The 21579-nt window shown below is 41.1% G+C and overlaps 1 protein-coding gene across 1 annotated transcript in view; it reads left to right on the top strand.

Moving 5' to 3' along the window:
• Positions 1-21579, top strand: part of B3GAT2 (beta-1,3-glucuronyltransferase 2) — a 146318-nt gene that overhangs the window by 8670 nt on the left and 116069 nt on the right. The gene's annotated exons all lie outside the window — the stretch shown is intronic.

Genomic DNA, 21579 nt, shown 5'->3' with positions numbered 1-21579 from the left:
AAGCACTCCTCAGTGTTTTTGGGGTGTCCTCTCTAATTGTGCATTAATATTTCTGGCTGTCAAAAGTCATATCTGTCAGCAGTATCTACTCAATAATTTTAAGCACTCCTCAGTGTTTTTGGGGTGTCCTCTCTAATTGTGCATTAATATTTCTGGCTGTCAAAAGTCATATCTGTCAGCAGTATCTACTCAATAATTTTAAGCACTCCTCAGTGTTTTTGGGGTGTCCTCTCTAATTGTGCATTAATATTTCTGGCTGTCAAAAGTCATATCTGTCAGCAGTATCTACTCAATAAATTTTAGCACTCCTCAGTGTTTTTGGGGTGTCCTCCCTAATTGTGCATTAATATTTCTGGCTGTCAAAAGTCATATCTGTCAGCAGTATCTACGCAATGGATTCAAAGCAGTCCACATATGATCTAAATGAGCAACCAGGTTCTGTCACCAGTCCTGATGTTAGTGTTCCCAGTACGTCATCTGGCCAAGGCGATGTCAAACAACAGAGTGTTTTCAAATTAGTGCAAAAAACAAAAACCAAAAAAAAATTTACTGTATTGAAGCGAAAAAGAAGTGTAACTGAGCAAAAGTTAAGTGACGATAAAAAAAAAATTGCAAGCATGCCATTCTACACACGCAGTGGCAAAGAGAGAATGAGGCCTTCACCTTTGGCTATTAGTGGCAGATCCCAAAAAGTTACCCAGGCTACAATTGGTGCACAACTACTGTTACGCGTCAAAGCTGAGCTGCAAGATACCAGTGAGGCATTACAGGAGAATATTTGCTCTGATTCACAAATGACAACAATCCCTGTGGAGAGTCCATCCAACAGTGGGATGTCTAATCGTGAGCATTCTGCTGATGTGTGCCTTAATAGCCCGAGTGTAGCCGGTGATACCCAAATTGAGGATGCCACTTTGGAATTAGAAGAGGATGAGGGGGAGATTTGTGTAGGCGACGAGGGCGCTAATGATGATGTTGATGATTATGATGCAGACAGATACCAAATTGCCTTTCTCAATTTCTATTTATATTCTAGATTATATAACGGCTGAATAGTTTTCTATTTTACTCCTAGTGGAGAGAGGATCTGATGCAGACAGATACCAAACTGCCTTTGTCCATTTCAATTTATATTGTACAGTATATAACGGCTGAATTTATTGGTATTTTATACAAGTGGAGGGGGGCCTAGAGAGACAGAAACCAAACTGGCTTTCTCCATGTCAATTAATATTGTACAGTCTATAATGGCTGAATTTTTTGTTTTTTTAAAAAAGTGGAGGGGGGGCTATAGAGACAGAAAGCAAACTGTCTTTTTCCATTTCTTTACATATTTAACTATAAGTGTAGGGTGTAATATACATCCAAAGACGATGGCTGCATTGCCAATATGCATAGAGGGATAGGAAGACAATCTGTTTTGTGTGTAGAATAAATGAAGGCCTACCAACGAAGAATTAAACAGTTTTTTTGGATGATTTATTACCTCAACAATTAGATTACTTATCTCTAAAACAGTTGGAGCACTAAATTGGGTTATTTTAGGCACAAAAACATGTATTTTCCAACAAAATAGCAAAACAAAACCAAACAAAACCAAAACCAAAACCAAAACACGCAATGGCGGTTTTGCAAAACCAAAACCAAAACCAAAACACGACGGTAATCCAGATCCAAAACCGAATCCAAAACCAAAACACGGGGGTCAGTGACCATCTCTAATTATCATGAATGATATTTTATTGTAGAATTAGAGCTTTGCCCCATTTTAAGTAAGATTATCAGTTGAAAATTGGCACTTGGTTTTACGGCAGACACTTTGCTCCTGTCATTTTGGAATAATTTCTGTTTTTATTTCAACCGGTCGTGTTCTCGGCAAAGGATTGTGTTAGATTCCACAATTCCTGTCTTAATTTTATGATCTATAGCAAATGCACAGTAATATGTAACTCATATTATTAGTGCTAATAATAATAGCGATCTGTTCCCTCCCTGTAAAGGCAATGAAAATGTAACAAAATTTGAAAATGTAAGGAACTTACCTCTCATTGTTCCTGCTCTCGATCGCAGCTGATGCTCCGTTCTTCCTGACGGCGCGTGGCTGCGGTCATGTGACAGTAGAGGTGGGGGAATTTTAAATCCTTTCCCCTATATCTTGCTCGCTGCCTGTGTCAGAGCAACAAGTTGCAGGTTGGCTTCTGGCTGTCCCTCTGTGTATCCTGTGCTGATTCCTGGTGTCTCCTCCGTGTATGACCTCTGCCTTGTTGACCACTCCTTCTGGATTATCCTGCTGACATTCTGTGTATCCGACCTCTCTATTCGTATTTGACTATTCTGTTGCCTGTGCCCTTTGTGTATCCGACCCGGCTGACATTCTATGTATCCGACTCGGCTATTCTCATTGACCTCTCTGTTGCCTTGTCCCTGTGTATCCGACCAGACTAACTTTCTGTGTATCTGACCCGGCTATTCACATTACGTCTTTGCTGGCCATGTTCCAGTGTACACAGACCAGCTGTGCTCCTGGGTATCTGACCCTGCGACTCTCCTCTCTGTGGTATTGCTTCAGTGTATCCGACCTGGTGCTCCACTGAAATGTGTCAGGATTCTTCAGACCGTGCTGATTCATCTCAGTTTATTAACCTTCCCAGCTTTACCGCTACAGAATCTGTTCTTCGGATCTCTCATCTACAAGTCTCTCTCCTATTACATCAGGGGGCAAACCTAGGGGCCGCGACCTGCGGGCCTCCGGCAGCAAAACCCATCCAGCCTTGTGGCGGTTCTTGGTGAAGACTGGGAGGTCCGTTAGACTCTGCGCCCTGGGAAGGCCTGTGTCAACTCTGACTAATAGAAGTCTCCCATGAGACGTAACAGAAAAGCAATTTAAAAAATTAATTTATAAAATTAAAATACTCATAAATTAACCTTCTCATTTCAATAAAACCACTTCAGTCATTGTGTGTAATGTTCATCCATTTTGCATGATGACTGCCCAAATTTTCCCACATGCTACCAATCCCCAACATTTATCCTCCTATCCCCAGCCATGATTAAACTTACTTCAACCTTCAGGATTTTTCACAAGAGTAGTAGATTGTACCCAAGTGAGATGACAGCACAGAATAAGGGTAAAATAATAAATAAAATATATATGTACAAAATATACATATTTGGGGGCGTGGCTTGGGAGCCTTCTTGGCTCCCAAGCCACAACTGGCCACATCATGGAGGAGCTCCTTATCTAGCTGGCGCTATCTATGACTTTCCCAAGTGAGCCAGCATCCTTCAGTGTGCCCAACTATTCCATCCACCCTGGGGCACCTTTGGAGTCAATCTGTGGGACCATCACAGACGAGTTCCACCGACCGCCATCACGCTGTACTCCCCGCCCTCCCGACACTAGACCCTCAAGATGGCTATATAAGCCTCCATTGGTTGGTCGCAGTGAGTATAGGAGTGTGGATTAGGGGACACAGACTCCCTGCTCCCTAGCCCCTGAGCGACTCCCTGGATTTCCTACTCACTGTCCTCTTGTAGCCACACATTGATTCGCAGACGTTGCTCTCTGTAATACCCTCTTGCGGGGAAGCTGCGACCCCCAGGACGTGGGGTAGTGTATGTTGCTGATCACCTGGTCCATCGGGCGCCCGCAGTGCTCCCTGGCCGACACACACCGGTGGTTAAAAGTGTTTTGTAACAGCCTCATTTAATATAAATACAGCCATCCTACAGCTGTACTGCACACATTGACACCTCGCCGCTGATCGCTCATGTGATTGACAAGATGAGTCTATTCTTAGGTCCCCCAGCTCCCTAGGCCTCTATGTGAGGGATGCGAATACAGATGACTCTGCATTTTACTTCATTCATGTAATTCAAGGCTGTTTTTTCCAGTTTGTCTACAGTACTACACGCTCTACACATGGGCAAGGATAAGAAGGGCTCAAGACGGAATTCTGGGAAACATGCAGAGACACCACAACGCTCTGATCTTAGACAATTAATGAAGATCTCAACACCTTTAATTGACTCGGCTACTTCTCCAGTGGACTCTTCCCCGTGTTCACCAGCATCAAATATATCTTTAACGGCTGATATGGTGACGGCTGAACCGGCCTCTCAGAACAGTCAAGATCTAGCCGCAATTCTGCAACTAATAAAATCACTTCCAATAAAGGAGGAAGTTCAGACGAAAAAATATTTCCAAGTTTTGGAGAATAGACCTCATGAGACAATCCGCAAGGAGATAGCCCACTTCCAATCAGACTTTGCCCAACTGGCCTCCAGACTATCTATACTGGAAAGCCAGAGAAAGGAATCGGAGGTACACCAGGATATATTTCAGGACGCCTTAGAACGGAAAGCTCAGGAATTCCAATTCCTCAACATCAGAATAGACAACCTTGACAATAGAGGTCATAGGAATAACCTGAGGATCCGTGGTATCCCAGAAGACGTCTCCCTCCCGGACCTAGTCCCGTTCCTTACAAAAATATTTAACGAGATTCTAGGCCAAGACCCACAGGAACACATCCACTTTGATAGAGCTCATAAGGCACTAAAACCACGGGGTGCCCAGTCAAACCGCCCGAGAGACGTTATATGCCATCTCCACTATTACACACAAAAGGAGGCGATTATTCAAAAAGTAAGGAACCTAGATGGAATTGACTATGATGGTCAAAAATAGAAATCTTCCAAGACCTCTCCCGGCATACCCTTCAACTCCGTCGTATGATCGAACCTTTGAAAGATGTTCTTCGCATTAAATATAGGTGGAGCTTTCCGTTTGGCCTCCAGGTCACACTTAACGGGCGGACAGAATCCATGTGTTTCCCATCAGACCTGGCTCCCTTCTTCTCTTCCCTAGACATTCAAACTGTTCAACTCTCGGAGTGGCTTGATTACAATGCGAGAATCCATCCAGCAACAACTGAGTCTTGGCAGAAGCTCCCTACCCAAGTTTACTGTCACATGGGAACAAGATCTGGGAGATCAGGTTTATGAGGCAGACTGATCATTCATTTTTGAGATCACTCATGCTTGTTCCACTTGTATCTCTGTGGTCGAAACCCCGTACAAGGTTCTATCAAGATGGAATAGGTGTCCAGCCCTACTGGCAAAATTTTACCGGGGTGTTTCAGATTCCTGCTGGAGATGCCAGAATGCCCCTGGCACTCCTGTACATATCTGGTGGGACTGTGCAGCACTTCGACCTTTCTGGTCCCAGGTCATAGAAGTCTCCGCTGAAATATTAGGAGATGTGGTTCCTGACAGTCCTGCCTTCTGGCTACTTAACAAGATTAACATCCCAATTTCTAGTTTAAAAAAATCCATTTTAAGGTATCTCGTTTCGGCTGCGAAAGCAGTGATTCCAACCCATTTGAGATCTTGTCAGGCGCCGTCTTGTTTCCGTCTCTAGATGGACGCCTGTCTCCTTGCTGAATCGGCGTCCCGCTTCTTAGATACGCTTGACGTTCTATTCACATGCATATGACGAGCTTGTCAACCACTACTTAGCAACATGACGCTGTTTACGTTTGCCATCGGTACACATGCGCAAGATTCCACTTTCCATCGCCCTGCGACTTGCCAGCGATTGGTTGCGGTTTTCCTGCCAATTCATGCACCTATATGGGATCCCTCTCCTCTATTTAAGGAACTCACTGAGGCCATTTGCTTGCCAGAGTATTTGGTCTTCAGCCTTGCTCCAGCGTTTGTTCCTGTGTTACTATTTATTGGATTCTGAACCCGGCTTGTTCCTGACTTCTCCTTTGGTTCCTGATTCTGGTTTAGAGTGATTATTGGTACTGACCCGGCTTCCTGACCATCCTCCTGCTTCTGATTTGGCTATATCCGTTTCTCTGGTTCTGACCTGGCTTGTTGACTACTCTTCCATCCTGCATCCTGGTGGGCTGTTACCGCTGCCTCAATTGTTACCTCGACAGCTGACTGATACTGAGGGCCGCGACCTGCACGTTCCTTACAGCAAAGTCCATACCTCCTTGCGGGGGTTCCTGGTGAAAACCTGGGACGTGTTAGACACAGCACCTCAGCACTCAGTAGCGCCAACTGCCGGCAGGTTTCACCAACTCCATCTAGTGATTCTGACACTCCTACTGCCCCAACCATCTGGGAGTGTTTCCAGAGTTTTACAAAGTAATGGATGAGCTTGTACTCTCATCTGCTGATAAGTTTACAGCATATTAGTCCATTTGGTGCCCCTGGCTCGAATTCCAGGATTCTGAAAAGTTTACTCACTTGAACAATCCAGCTCCTTCACCCTCTCTCCTCGCTGTGACTTGAGTCAACTCTTATCATTACCTGTACTAGGAAACAATCCCCCCCTCCCTTCCTCCCCCTCCCTTATCTTCTTTTCTGCAGGCGCCCAGGCGGCTCTACCCTCTTCTCCCTCTTTTTTTCTTTCTCTCTTCCTTCTTTTCTTATTACAATATGTATCTGATTGTGTTATTTTGACAATTTGTATCTATTTTTGGTGGTTCTGTTCTCCATTTATCTGCATTTGTAACCCATTGTTGAAACTACCTTATGAACTCAATAAATATAAAGTACATTAAAAAAATATACATATTTGGTCTCTGTACTCCACAAAATAAGGTGAGTGCATTTTTAGTTATGGGGTAACACTAACTGTGCAAAAGTAAGTAGGGGAAATATGGAAAAGGTTTTTTTTCCTGTTTCTGCCCAGTTTCCCTATATATTATAATATAATATAATATATAGTATGTCAAATTAATAAATAAAATATATTTTATTCCATTGTTCTACTAAATAAAAGCTTTAAAAACGTTATATTTTGGCCTTGTTAATAAGGGGAGGATACCATCCAGTGATTAAACATATTGGGCCTGATTCAGAATGGAGCGAAAGTGTAAATGTAACTTGCAGTTTATTTAGACATATGCAAGTGTATGTGTATCTATGCCGTATTCAGCTTGAAGATGTGACCTAGTCTGAGTGAATAACAGATGCGTCTGTTTGACAACAGACACACCCGTCCAACTTGCGAAAATGTACAAAAGCCTTTTATATTACGTCACAAACGCAATTGCTATGAAGCATTATTTAAACTTGAATAACTTTAATAGTTATTCAAGTAACTATTGGCCTATTAACTATTAGTTAATAGGCCAGGAACAACTTCCTGACGTGTACAGAAAAAAAAAAATTTTTTTAATCTTTGCCATAACATGCTCAGCGAATACTAATCTTTGCCTGAGCGGTTCAAAAATCTCAATAAGCGTCTGTGAATCATTGCAAACCTCTAACTACAAGCGGTTCACTAGTTTGGCTGTTTGATCTCATCATCCACTACTTGCACCTGCCCCAGACCACTCGCCATATCTGCGTCTACATCCCAGTCTGAATCCATGTGTAATTGCTAGAACATGCCTTTATTGTACATTTCCTACATTACAACAGCCCTTCCCTCCCCAGGCGTAATGAGAAAATCTGTACATGCATAAGTTCACTTTCGCACATCATCAAAAAAATGCAAAGATGCGCTACGCAAGTGGACGTAGATGTCACTCTGAATCAGTCTCATTATGTATATTTCAGTGGTAGGAAACCAAAACCGAGTGTATAATGTAACTACATGAAATTCTAGAGTATGACATACATTCAGCATTCTCAATGTAAAAAGATATATTCTACCTTTAAAACATTTGGCATGGCAGAACAGAACGATGCCGGGCCACATAGCAAAATTTGGGTAGGGGCCTAGTGATGCCTCTGTGGACTGCTGGGACCCGTTCTGCTCTGAGCATATTGGGCAACATACTGCTAAGTAAATGACTCCACTGTGCTCTTTTGTGGAGGGCTGCGGGGGTCTGAGGGTGTGGGGGGCACAGAGGGGGACGACCTTGCATTGCCAGACCCCCTCACCTCCATTCTCATTGCTGCCGTACCCCCTGTACTCATGGTAGTTCCACTACTGGCTTTGAGGAATGGAATGGAATGGAATGAAAATGTACTAGTAAAACACTGAACTGGACAACTCCTTATACATTATTGTATAGATACCTGAGGGTTTCATGTTGGAATTACAGGATCTCTTTTATAATCAATGGAGAATACTAAAAACATAAATAGGAATGTTTTAGATCTGTACTAGCAAATCAGATTAAATATGTGTAACTATTTGAGCACTATAGGGCTTAAGAAACCAAATATCTTACATGATAAGTCTAGCTATTGCTGGTTACTTGCTCATGTCTCTATAGTGTAATATAACATTGATATGCTCTTTCAGGTAACCTGTGCCTATTGGTTGTAGCTGCCTGTCTTACAGAAGATAATGTTAAAATGTGTGAAAAGAGTTAAAACATAAGTAGTTGCTTGTATTACATAAGAAACTGATGACAACCTGGGGGTGTACCTACAAAAGTAGCAAACATTAATTTTATACAATTGCCATTCATCTGGTGCTTTATGGAAATGTATGGCTTTGTGTACATTGGGCCTGATCCATTAAGGAAAGTAAAGCATAAAAAAGAGTAACTTTGCACCTTGGCAAAACCATGTTGCATTGGAGGGCGAGGTACATTTAAAATGTGATGGCAGACTTATAGTTGGGTTAGGGCATGTTCTAGATCAACTTTAAATTTCAGTTTACAAATAAATCTATCAAGCATTTGTGTGCTACAGGAAAAGACAGCCTGTATTTAACTTATGTGCAAAATAATAAACTAATTTGCACCCCTTGCATTGTAACATGGTTTGTGAATGAGAAAATGTAATCTTTTTTTTATCTTACTTTCCTTAATGAATCAGGCCTATTGTGTATCCCAAAGCATGGTCTCAATTACCTTTCTTGTTTTACATGCAGTACCATCTCTATCACAATTTGTCCTATTGCATTGGAAACCCTATATTAGAGCAGATTGTTATAACTAGCATCAGCTTCAAACTTTAAAAGAGAAACTTGTAGCATGGGATCCCCCAGTCATAATGGGGCCTCAGGGGATGGGGGGGGGCAAATATGATCAAACCAACCAGTGCTGTGGCAAATAGCACTGAGGCTCTTCCTGGCACCCCTGGGGTATCGTGGCAATAGCAATAGTAAAAAGTAAGGACCACTGGTGTGGCAAATATGCCAACCAATTATAAGTGCATGTACCAGCAAGCTCTGGCAGCCATTGGCTGTTTGTGCACGCTGGTGCTTGTGGAACTACAAGCACCAGCAGGTGTATGACTGCCAGTAGCTATTATGGAACATGTAGTTCCATAGTAGTTTAAATAGTAAAAAATAAAGACACAGAAAAAGTGAGTGGAACAATATGCCGGCCATAGCAAAATTTGTGGGGTAAAGGTAATGCAGCCCCGCTTCCCAGGCCCTGACTCAGCCCTTTTGAGTAAGCATGAGAACCTGGCCTGTAAAGCTGCATTTGGGCTTATTATGTGACTGTGAGTGCAGGTAGTGGTAAACCTATCATCAGGGCCGGTGCTAGGATCTCCGGCGCCCTAGGCGCAATTTTGAAATCCGCCCCCCCTCCAAAATAAATCCGCCACCCACCCCCAAAATATCTGCCCCCCCCCCCAAAAAAAAAAAATCCACCCCTTCCCCCCCCAAAATATCCACCCCCAGGACTTTCCTTACCTTACACTCCATAACGCTGCTCCTCTCTGCAGGGTCCCGTCCCTCACTGACCCTGTCGGGCCCTGATGATGATGTCACGCCCGACAGTCAGTGAGGGGAGGGGGAGTAGAGGAGACGGAGGTGCGCCCGCCCCATGAGCTGTTGTAGGGGGCCGTTGCGGCGATGGTGAGCCATAGCTGTGCGGCGGCCGTGGAAGGTATGGGCATACCTTCCACGGCCGCCGCACAGCTATGGATCACGGTCGCCGCACAGTTTTACAGTATATAGTATACCTGCTTTTTAATCCTGTGGCGCCCTTCAGAGCCCGGCGCCCTAGGCAACTGCCTAACGTTGCCTAATGGGAGCGCCGGGCCTGCCTATCATTGCTCATAGGTACTTGGAGGCTATCCCCCCTCCCTAACGCTTGTAACCACTGCATCACCTGCAATGCTAGTTCTGCCAGTACACAAACAAGGTTAAAATAAATCCTATTGAAATAGACAGTTCGTGAAAAATCTTCTTTCTTGAAGTTGGCAAACACGAATTTTCATCATGACCATAGTTCATGTAAACATAAAATGAAAAATTCTATTAGACAATGATCACCGTCCCATCGCAAAATGACATTAGCTAGTAGATTCAATACTCTGTCCGTTAATCAAAACCAGCCAGTGTAAGAAAACCTCTTGTGATTGGCTGAGCGGCGAAGGCTAGTGCAGCTCTGTTCATTTCAACATCATTGCATCTTTGATCCAATCACATCTCTACTGTAAACTGAATCTTATGAGTTCATTATTTTCATACTGTAAGAATCTCCTAATACTGGTACAACAAGCAAAAAATAAAAAAGGACTCAGGAGGTCCAGTAAAGAAACTCGATGCAAAATGGTAACTCATAGAGGCGTGATAAAATCATGATATGCTGGGTGTAATATAGCACTTTCTGCATTTGCTGAAGCGGATGTCTCAGACAGGAAGTTTTGTGGGCCAGTAAAATGTAGTGAAATTATTAAAAATGTTCTTAATTTAAAAGTGAACATTTGCTAGTTATTGGTTGGTATTATCACGATTTAAGTGACAATAACAATACTTTACAAATAAGTGACAATGTGTCTGGATAGCACATTTCCGCGTTGCCATGTTCATTTCTTCAACCTATTTTCCTGGGCAGTGCTTGTATCTGCACAACAATATAATGACATCTTCAGGGGGTGCAAAATTTAGCATCTACTGATGGGTGGAGATGTGGGGAGATGAGCACACTAATGCATCTCAAATTGCATCCAGATGTAAAAAGTATGTTTGGTTTTGCATGATATTTAAATGAGGGACACATTTCTAGAGGCATTCCCTGGCTTGTGAGAGGCTGCACTGCCTCTTTCTCCCCACAAATGGAATGAACTTTTATGGCTCCTAATGAGTTTCCAGTAATGGGGAGTAGTCCTATACTTTCAATAGGGCACCTGTTGTACCATCTACCTGCATTTGATGCAGCTAAGCACATTAAAAATCACAGAAATACCCATGTAATTAGAACGATAAAGCACAAAAAGCAACATATGGAAAATAAAACAGTGCTAAAAATACCCTTACTATCAGGATTAATTTAAGATTCATAAAAATGGGTGCAGAGTGAACACTGTATGGAACATAAATATAAGACGATATGACAAGTTGTATCCATGTTCTTTCATTTACTGTGTAGCTTTGGCACTTTTCTCATTGGGTTCAATAAAGCCTTTCTGTAGTTCCACTTGTGTGCTCTATAAACGTAGCTCCAAGCTCACATACCACAAGCGTTGGGAAATCTCTTATGTATACACTATAAACGCAGCTCGGAGCCAACATCCCAGGGAAACTGGGAAACTCCTGCGTGCAAAAGAGCACAAGCAGCATTTTACAAAAAAAATATTATTATTATTTATTATTATTTAAATAAAGAAGGAAGTGCTCCTATAGTGTTAGGAGCCTGGACTTTGATGCAAGGTTTTTACTGTTTCCATCCAGTGGTAATCGAGTTATCAGTGCTGTAAACACCGACACTGTTTACTCCTACATAATTATTCCGATAATGAACAGAGCGAGATAGAAAAAATAACTACTTATCAGTAAAGGGACAGAGAGGAAATCTGATGACAGGACATTGCGACACTTCCAAATGATGTCAGTTGCGTGCGCGACTTGGAAATTTAGGCTTTAAAGCGGTAACGCACGGACCCAGGTAAGTAATATCTTTACATTAGGGGTTAGGGTTATCAGGGGTTAGGAATAAAATGAATATTACCATAGTCCGTGTATTGCCGATTTAAAAAAAAAAAAAAAAGTCGCGCACGCAATTCTGTTGATTATCGGAATAATTATGTAGGAGTAAACAGTGTCGGTGTTTACAGGACCGATAACTCGTACTACACCCATTTCCATCATGTACATTTGTAGTTGTATCTGCAATGATGCAAAAGTGGGTGGACTAACTTTACTGGGCCAGTTCCAAAATCCATAATGTGGCTATGTATTCACAAGGTTGATATATAGGAAAATTGCTCTTTCAAACTTTAATATATGAATTTGGTAGTCAACACAAACAGTAATATTTGAGTCACAATTTAGGATATTAAAATGTGTAAGGCCTCAAAGAAAATGATGATGATGGGGCCTGGGTGGATCAAGTCATGGTTCAGTATTTGTGTACCATAGTAAAAGAGGCAGCATCACCGTGGTAGTTTGTTAACTCATGTGCACACGTGTTTGGGCAACAAAAATCACTATTACTGGCATCCAGTAGTTGTGTCACTTCTTCTAACTGTAGTGCCTGGTTCAACAATGGTTTGCAAAACCAGCGAATACATGTTACATAGTGACAAATGCAGCGATGCTGCACTTCTTCCTCTACATAGATTGTATAAAGGATGAGAAGGGATTAAAAGAACAACATTGTGGTTGGTATCTCAGACAGCAGAACGATTAAGAGCTCCATGGATGACCACGGACAGGACAATTATGCAATATATAAATATGCCAAACAAAAAAAACAATACATATTAAATCATCTAAAAAAATCAACAATGTGCGAGACATCAGATAATGATCAGCAAAATCGGACAAAATGTGCATCAACTATATATAACACAATTTAAAACCACCACCTGGTTTTATATGGCTTACTGTGCAAGGATAAGCCACAAAAATATAAACCTTACTATAATAATGAAAAGCTAATTACACTGAATATACATTAAAATGTATGTACTAATGCCCTGCATTTCCTTATGTTTTAATAATTTTGACTAATTCATTGATAAAGATGGCATATATGTGTTATATGTATATTGTTGTAGATGAAATATGGAAAAACTTTGAATAATGAGTGTTGTGTCAGTTGTTTCCTGCTGGGTATCACAGATCTTTCCCCTGGAATAACAAGCATAACATATGCATAATAGATCATTCTTTGCATCAGGCAGGCATACATGTTTTTTGAATCTTTCCTTCCAAGGGACCAATCTTTTTCTCTAGAGAAATTGAGTAAGGAGAGATAAGGCAGGAAAGATGAACAGTTATATTGTCCCCTAAGGCACGAAAAAGTAAGTCTCCAAGGTAATCACATGAAATGCAGTTTGATTGATCTTGAGAGGCTTCAATTGGAAATCAAAATATGATATAATACTATAATTGTGTTAATGGGGCAGATGAAACTGTGGTATATTTCCATGGAAAGCAGCATTCTTGAGATCTTTATATAAAGCTTGACGGGATTCTGTTTTAGATTCTGTCTGCTTGCTGTCTTATCACAACTCAATTGATCCCTAATAGAACAGAGACCTGAGAAGCTGGGCTGATGAAGAAAGACAGAAATAAGAAATTGGATTTAGGTGTTAAAACCTAGTTATCCAGAACAAGAAAGGGTCTGACTTTCATCTGTTCAATCAATCCCTTTACATGTATACATTTGACCTTGGTGGAGAGACTTGCCAAGTCTCTGACCTCAAAAAGCTGTTTATGTCACTTGCTATTTATTTTCCTGACTGTATATATATATTTCAATCTTGACACTAGGAGAGCATATTCTAATTCATGTTTGATGAATGTATGGCATACATCAGTGTTGTATCAATCTTTTAACAAATGTAGAGTGGTAAATTTGAACTTAACAGTGCACTGAAAATTATTATTTAAAAGTTAACATTAATGGAAAGTTGACTTCAATACATGATAGTTGTTTGATTAAAATATATAATTTTCTATAAATATAGGCTGTTATTCATTCTGTTCTTCACTCTACATTGTCTGACAACTCCTGAAAGGATACCACCACTCTTTCTGAGTGCATTCCACCCTCAAGGCTTTAGCAATACCCACAGTGTAGAGAATATTTTGTAACTATGTGAATTACAAGACTTTACAACCATGTATATCCCTTGCCTTTTATTTTACATACCTTCTTTTTACAGTCTCTGCCTTTAGCTATTTAACTGTGGCTTCAAAATTATTCAAGCGTTAACTAAGTCTTCTGCGTTAGAAACTTGCCCAAGGTTCTGAGGCTGCAATCTGCCAAAGATCCTCTACCCACCCTATTGTTTTAGCCACCTTTCGGCATCAGTAGAATGCATGTACAGTATATCACCCTCATTACCAATTTATACAATTCCTGGGGAAAACAGGACATATGGGAGCCTTATATCAGATGTTTGGCAAGACAGCTCGCCAGTAAAAACCATCTGTATGGAAGTCTTGAAGGGATTACATTATATATTCACTTTAGTAGTTCCATTCACATTTTTTTTTCATTTAAAGAAATGTATTGATCTGTGATTTATATATGTTATAGCCAGAAATGAACCTATATATGCTCTCTGTACTATATGCCTTTCACATACCATTGTAGCCAAGGAGTAATCAGTCTTCCGCACGCTTTTGTTTTTATTTATGTTTCATGTCTCATAAATTACACACACATATTTTAGATGCTAGTCAAAAAAATGAACAGTGTTACTGCTATTCTCTGTGACACAACACAGAAAATGAATGATTTGTGTAGATAGCAGTAACTTTTTATCATGCAGCTCCACCTCTTCTGTGGATCTGCGATATCCGTGCGTTGCTCAGGCATTCTGCTGACACTCATGCTCACATACTACCGCTAAACTAAGAAAGGTGGATGGCTATGCAGTGCTAGAGCAGGAGAGCTATGCGTACAATGAAGCTTTCCTTTTGCCATAGTGCTATTTGACTCTACTTTACATAATCAAACCTCCCACATTTGGGTAGACGAGTTCTGCCATACAGAGCAGCAGTGAACAGAATACTTCCCAATGGTCCCAACCATAGGACAAAGCTGATCTGATCGTGATGGCGGGATAGAGCCAGTAGTTTGGGACTGTCCCATCTAAATTAGGATGTTTGAGAAGTATGCCTTAATTAAATTACTCAGAAGAAAAAAATAGACGTATAGACTTTTGATATAGTTATACAGAACAGCAAAGTATCTCCAGCTTATGAGCATTTGGAAATGATATGCAAGCTCAGAAAGACAATACTGAAACTAACACACACAAAAAAATCAATACATTGAGGCAGATAAATTGATATTTAGATTTTTGTTCATGTAAAATAACAGGAACATTAAAGTCATTTTTAGATTTGAAGTCACTGTGTTGGCTCTATAACATAGTAACTCCTATAGCTACAATATGTAAAACCTTCTGACTTGGTGCATTTTATTATACATTCTGTTTTAAGAAATGCTGGGTTTGCTTCTTCCATATATATGGACAAATGAAAGTGTTGGGAACTCAATAGTTGGGACTCACTAAGAGTCATTTATAAAGAGAACAATCTGCAGAAACAATGCTTCTTTGTGCACATATTGGCTTACTAAAGGTGCACGCCCACTGCACAGACCTTGGAAACACTGTTATTGTGATCTGGTTCTGCCGTTTGGTGGATGCTCTGGCGAAAGAGCAGGATGGAAATAATAAAAATATCACGTCACTGTCCAACCGACTTCATACTTAGGACCACCCCTTTATGTTATCTAAACTGTTATGATTTCTTCCTAAAACACGGCATAGTCAAGCCTCTTTTACATTAATCATTAGAGTCAAGGGACATTGGGCCTGTCTTTATTACATGTGTCATTATTTATTTAATTGGCTGAAGTGCACTTTCTCCAACTGGAAGGTGCAAATGTGTCCATTATAATTTAAGAAAAGACCTGATCTCTGAGACCAGGTGACAGATAATTCTGGTCTTTTTGTTTATATGAGAAGGGTATGTTTGGCCGAAAGTTGTCAGTAACTAACATTCTGTATTGCAAACTATTGATCTAGATAGGCTGTAGTTTCGCCACTATTCACCATCAAGCCCAGATGACAAACCCCCACCCCTGCGATCCTGCATGCTTGTCTTTTGGCTGCAGCGTAAGACTGAGGTGAAAGGCTGATTTCCAAAGTCCTTTATTGCACATACACACTGGTACATTCGGTGGAACAGTGGCGGCTGAAAGGGACCTAAAGTGCAAGTAATGCCTTCCTGAGATAGAGTTGTCTTTTTAAAACAAGCAGCAACAAGTTAAGCTTTTCACCACTTGCTGTATAGTCTCCTATTGCTTCCTCCATAGAGGTATATTTGGGAGATGGTATTTGCTGGTAACTAGTCTAAAATTGCAGCTAACTTCGGCGTTAACCCTTAAATAAACTGGATAAAATGTTGAGAGAGACATCCTTCTGGGAAAACAGGTGTTTTCGACAGAGTTTTAGCTTATCTATGTTTCATAAATAGATCCCTAAACCAGGCTACAAGAGTGAGTGGAGCCAGATATGTCATATAGTGAGTCCTAGATACTATGCAAGTCTCTTGCAACAAAACAGTGAACATGCAAACACAATTATTCCAAATCAATAACACAGTAACTTTGATAGTAAAAAGTATAAATCATAATAAATATTGTTTAGATTTGAAAGATCTGTGATAGATTTGATTTGTCAAGTGGCCTAGTGTATTTCCCTATAAGATACCTGCACATGAATGCTTTAATATATCACAGATATATAGCATGGTAAATTCTGGTTCAGCACAATGACCAGGGGAAGTTGGAGGACATTATTAGGAACACAATAATTATTCTAATTATTAGCTAGCGAGTCTTATCACTGGCGGGGCTTACTGCTGGGGATAGCAGTGCTACCAGTGGCGGTAATCCTTTGGTGTTTTGGGCAAATTGAAGGAAGCTCTACCACCCATGAAAACATTTGTTTTTGTCTTCTAATAATTATTCCCTTGTGTTCTGGACAGTAATTTTAATCAGAATGAATGAAGTATGTATTGAGAGCATGTCAGTGGTTTCAGTGTAAATATTAAGAAAGTTCTAAGGCCCTTGGCCCCATTATCCAGTAGGCATTCATTTAGCAAATATCTTTCCACAGAAACCAATAGCTTTTGTTCTGAAATTTATTCGCAGTGCTTGTTTGCTGTTGGCATTTCCTGTCATTCGTAAGTGTTAGATGTAACAAAATCTATGTACATACATATGCGCAATGTGTACTTGGTATGCGTGAATATAACGCATTTTACACAAATAAAACAGATGTATCCAACGGTACATGTGGAATTGTTTGACATTAATGCGTTTTCCCTTTTGCCTATTTAAATGTAATGCTTTACTTACAGTGTAATGCAATAGAGTACTGATAGACTGATGTATGTGTTGATATAATTTAGAAATGGATTTATTTATTTTTAAAATGCAAAAAAATGTCAGTTGTTAAAAAAAAAAAATATATATATATATATATATATATATATATATATGTGTGTATATATATATATATCTGTAGGAGGTTTTAGGAAGCATGTGTCTGTGATTCCACTGTAAATGAACAATATTAAACTAAACCTGCAAAATGCTGATAATATGTTGTAGAGGAGGATGACATGAGCTCAGTGGCGGATCCAGGGGGGGGGGGGGGGGGGGGCGATCGGGGCAATCGCCCCCCCTAGCAGGGACTTGCTGCCGGCGGCTGCACACTATGTGCAGGTCTGTTCGGCGGTGACAGGCAGGGACAGTGTACTTCCCGGCTGCTCTGATTGTGTTTTAAACACAAGCAGAGCGGCCGGGCAGCACGCTGTCCCTGCCTGTCACGGCTGGATGGACCTGCACATAGTGTGCAGCCGCCGGCAGCCTTAGATGTTAGAAAGGGGGCGGGGCCTAAATTGCCCCCCCCCCCTAAATCGCCCCGGGTACAATAGATTTCTAGATCCGCCCCTGCATGAGCTATCATGTATTTCTTTGTACGGTTCAACAGCTTTGTTTGTCCAGAAAATATACAAACTGTACTCTGTGTTATAGCTGTGGAAGTTTTTCTACACTGTTCCATCAATTTTAAGTAATCATTTCTGAAGTAAGTAAAAAACTTTACTTACTCAAATTTGGAGTCTGCTACAGAGTTGTCAATGTTAGCCACTTGAGCCCAGGATATAAAGGAACTTTCCACTGATTGGCAATTTTTATGTAAATATAATCATTTGAAACTATTATCTGATTACTGGAGATAAGTGGCTACAAGTTCTTCGTTTATGAATGGTCACCATCTATTGTGGAGCTGGATTACTGTTGAAGGACATCATTTTGAACAAGCAGCAAATCGATTAATTAGTTTCTATAGAGTTTTTATTTATTTTTAATATCTGACATTAAGGGGCATATTCAATTAGGGTTCCGGTCCGCGGTAACGCCCGTTACAGCGGAAAGTGCACGTTAGTGCCGGTATTACGGTACCGCAATAACGCAGATTTTCGTACGCAACCCTATGGGCAGCGAATGAAAATCCACGTTATTGCGGTAACATGGATTAAGTTCGCGGCCCGTTCCGGCGCGACCGGATTTGTAATGGAATATGCCCCATTATGTGTGTTTTTATTTATAACCATTTTATTGTAATGTTTATATGGGGGTCATTCCAGTCAAAATATCATCAATTTGAACCACTTTCCACAGTACAGTCTTCCTTTTGAGTGTTATCCATACAATTCCACATCATATAGCTAATTTATGTGTGTAAAATAATGGTTGATGCTGTAAGTGTAAAGCCCTTAGGAATATGCTGCCACTAAATAAGTAATTGTTAACAATAATAATAATAAGTGTCTACTATGGAATGCTATTTGTATTGAACATGGTGGAAAAGACTTAAGGTAAATCTCTCCACCCCCTCTACTGTTTCTGCATTTCAGTGTTAGTGACAAGTTATGTCACAAAATGGTGTCTTCACAAGGTGTCTGCAAGTATAAACAGAACAGGGAGATAGTCATGGCAGTCAGCTGGCATTGCTAGATTTGTGTATGGTCTTATGTGTAAATCCTGCAATCTGTTCAGAAAGCTTTTCTGTTATACAGGATATAAAATGCCTACCTGACTATGGTGTCTGGTTTCTGCATTCCCCCAGAGTGATATAAGATAGGAAGGGTTCATCCTCCTTCACCCTGCAGTTACACATGCTTATATATATTGTGACCTTATTTATGCTTAAAAATAATTATCTTCATTTAAATATACAAGTGTTTACAAGTTCCTATGCCTATTTTACCACATTTGCAACACTGGTTGTAAACTGTGCACACCTTAGAATGAATACTTATGACCAGGGCTGCCAAGAGGAATTCAGGGCCCCGGTACAACAAATTCATGGGGCCCCCCCCTTATAGTCGAGTGTCACGAACAGCACTCACCTGAGTCTGCGTGATGCATATGTGACACAGGGTCAACCACAAAGACAACCACCTGGTCTGTCTAAAATGATTAAATACTTCCCTATCTATGCCACACACTAGCTTTGCGATACTAATTACCACCACCAAGGTTGTTTCGGATAAGAGCTGACACTCTTATTTAGGAAGCCTTCGGTTCTCCCTAGCATCAATCCAACACAATTTACTTTAATCAGAGTTCACTTAAACCACAAGGTTTGCACAGTTTCAATTAGGTAGCGTCTGGACCAAACTGTCGCGTGAATTCATAAGAACACAGAGACTAGAACTTATTAAGTGTAATTTAATATGGAAGATACATCCACAATGCTTAAGATAAAAAGATGATAAAATGACATACAAATATAGTGCAATTGTTTCTCATAAAATAAAAAGGATAAAACACAGAATTGATACCTCACTTAGAATCAAGTTTGTGGTGCCGGGAGGAGCAGAACAAATGGGACTTCTTCAATTAAATGACTCCCTCAGAAGAACCCGGAGTTACATTTTCACTACAGTTTTAAAACCAAGCTACAGAGCTCACAGCCCCCCTTCCTGGGAGGTCAGAACCAACAGGTCTCAAGAATGCAAATTAGGGTTTTATGATTATGCTGTAGAGACAAGTTTCTGTCACTCTATCCTAACTTCTCACCCATAGGCCTTACAAACCTGATTTTTACCTCCACACAGCAGGTCATAAGTTTCCCTTCATCTGCATACCACACACGCCTCTGGTAGGTATGATATTGGAGAAAATTATATGATATTTTCCTGTGACCCTATTCAGCTTGAATCTGTCATTCCCATACAACTCTGTCTCTGCAGTCGGCATGTCTGGGGCCTCCCAAACAGGTGTTAGATTTCATTGTCTTGCAAGAGATATCCTCAAAGGCTCTAAGGCTTTCACATTTGCGTCCTGCCATAAATGGTATAAGGTGCTACTCTTATCTACCAGCCCCCCTGGGCAGTTTAACATACACACAACCCATTGATCTAACAGCTTCTAAGAGAACCATGTCACACTATTTCTAGGAAGTAATTCACAAACATATATTTGCAGATTTATGCCTAAAAATTAGCTTGCACATGACACCTTCCCTTTTTAAGAGATGGCATGGGAATTGACTGACAGGTCATTGCCCAAGCCATCTCCCACAGATCCCACCTGGTTCAAATAGAATAGCTGTTAGCTGGGTCTCAATAGGTTCTCTGGGGAGAAGGGTTAAAAAGGGGTTACATATCTCAGACAGCTGGGACTTCTGGTCTGGCAATATCTGTGGGCTAACCTCTGCATTCTTAAGGGGTCCTATCCCTTGCGCTGCAGCTACTAGATCCAATGGCAAGTCCTTCTTCCCCTCATCTGGCAATCTACAGACTGTCAGGGCACATGCATCACTGTCATTAGGAGCCTTCAACAGATTATCATGACAATTTCTCTCTATCATCCTGGCAGGGGGATCATACCACTGCTTGTGGCTTGTCTGGGCCTGCGTCATGTTCTCATGTACCAACCCTGTTGCAGTGTGCACTTTGTCTCTAATTCTCATGTCCTCTAAGTTAAAGCCTGAGGGAACAATGGCCTGGGATTCCTGACACTGCCCTTCTAGGTGGGGACACACTATGCAATTCTTATCTTGGGGGCTACGGAACAGGATGCTCCCCTCCCTCTTGGACTCATCTATCTGGGGGTGTAGAGTAACAGGGAGTTTGGGCCCCTCATCTACCTCCTCTAAGCTGTTAGATGGCTGGCTAAGTGAGTGTGGGCTAGCCACTGACCCCCCTCTCTCTTTAGAAAACTCAGATGAATGGTCAGAACTCAGATGTAGATCTGAGTGGTGAACATTCGAACTACAGGTCCCAGCAGCAAGGTAAGGATTGCTGTCACTCACTATTTCCCGTTGGTCAGGACTAGGTGTCTCCCCCCCATGCTCACCCGCTCTGTGTGCAGCTGGTTCAGGCACAGAACATACATCTTCACTCTGCCCGCCCTCCCAGTTACCTTGTACAGCATCTTCTGGGCATATTACCTGGGTAGAAACATTGTCTTTCTCTAGCACAACAGAAGTAATCACATGGGCATCTGTCCCATTTCTAGTAAGCATAATATTTACACCAGTATTAATGCCAATATCTGCAATAACAATGTCCGCTGTCCCTATCCCATGACAAGATGTCAGTGTGAAGACAGGTTTGGATTCTAACACAATACTGTTATTGGCATTATCCTCATTATT

The sequence above is a fragment of the Mixophyes fleayi genome, chromosome 3, assembly GCF_038048845.1.
Source record: "Mixophyes fleayi isolate aMixFle1 chromosome 3, aMixFle1.hap1, whole genome shotgun sequence".
Lineage (NCBI taxonomy): Eukaryota > Metazoa > Chordata > Amphibia > Anura > Limnodynastidae > Mixophyes > Mixophyes fleayi.
Note: the sequence above shows the minus strand (reverse complement) of the source record. Positions and strands in the feature narration are given on the sequence as shown.